Source organism: Lampetra fluviatilis, chromosome 13, assembly GCF_964198595.1.
Source record: "Lampetra fluviatilis chromosome 13, kcLamFluv1.1, whole genome shotgun sequence".
Lineage (NCBI taxonomy): Eukaryota > Metazoa > Chordata > Hyperoartia > Petromyzontiformes > Petromyzontidae > Lampetra > Lampetra fluviatilis.
Window position 1 is genome coordinate 2354507 of NC_136287.1, and position 1577 is coordinate 2356083.

The following is a 1577-nucleotide window of genomic DNA, read 5'->3' on the forward strand; positions in this document are numbered from 1 at the left end:
CTGATGGCATCTTTATCCCAGGGTTGAACAGCCCAGCTCTCCGCCCCAGGCCACGCCCCCCTTCTCGATCCTTCGGGAAGGTCCGGGCCCCCAACCACGTGACCCCCAAGCTCCCCCCTGGGGCCCCTAGCCCCCCTTTGTCCGGTCACGTGTCCTGTTGGGTTCACGCAGAGTGTCACGGCCTGACACGACCTCCGTGACACCCGCCTACAGCACCCACACCGAGCCAACACAGTAGTGACGTCATGTGTCCCTTCGCTCGTACAGTCCCGACACAGTAGTGACGTCGTATGTCACTACACAATTATCTAAATTATAATGACGTATAATATTGGTTTGACTTGTGACCACCTTTTCAGGGGCAATGACAGGGCAATGCAAGGTCTGCGTGCCCCCCGTGTGGATAACGAGGCCTGTTGATGTGACCTCGCAAGCAGGGGTCAGGGTTCAGTAACGGTTGCCGTTGAATTCTGGGGGCGTTCTCAGATGCGGCAGGGTGATGCACTACTCGCTCCAGAGTTCCGAACGGAAATCCCTTCACGTCTTTACGAGGTGAACGTCTGCTGCGCGACAAATGAGCCTCAAAAATTTTGCTGATCTCGTCCAGGAGCATAAGCCACCACGCGAACTCTGGTAATCCTCGCAGCGGCAGAAGCGGCTTTTGGCTGGCCATCACCCGGTGCTTTCAGATGCGCTTCTGCGGCCGTCTGCAACGCTCTTCCTTCCGATATTAGGAAGCCACTGGAGCTATGCACTTTAAAATCATCACCTAGATTGAAACTCATTTCGTGAGAATTGCTTTTTGTATTTCATTTGTTGTCCTTCCCCCGCACCTCCGACAAGCACGGTAGGCTGCGTATGGTGTGAAAGAAGTTTGACACTCATACTTTGAAATTAAATTTGGAAGGAGGGCGGCACTATTAATACTCGGGGAGGGGGGGGGGGTAATGTAAGGTCGAGCTGTCCGGGCCTGAGCTCTGGAAACCATTTCCCTGCCGCCCCTCCCCTACACCAGTCAGCAAGAGTTTGATTCCCGCTCACGGCCAACACCGGTGACGATTATCTGAACCGATCCTGGGCTTCCTCTAGGTCGACTCAGTCTCAAACGAGTACTTGGCGCGGTGTGTTCAAACAACGCCGCTGGGGAGACAAAGGCGGCTGGGCGTGGTGTTGGCCACCCACCCCCTCGTGTGCCACAGCGCCAGCCTTCGTAGGTGCTCGCCAACAGGACTTGGTCAGGCTGTACGGGGGCAGGGGGGGGGGCAGGGGGGGCAGGGGGGGGGTCTTTGTCTTTGTTTTTATAAAAGGGAAGGCAGCAGAACAATACAAATACGCACACACACACATATATATACACACACACAAACATATACACACACACAGGACTGTATTGCGGAGACATCATTCCCAGCGGGCGTCCAGGTGCAGGCGGGTAATGATACTCCTCGGTGTTGGTAACGGGGCCCATCTCCGTCGTCAAAACGATCACCCATCATCAGCCCTGCCCAGCAGCAGCATCAGCAGCAGCATCGCGAGGAGCCGCCGCCAATCATCGCACTCGTGCCACGAGATTTGGC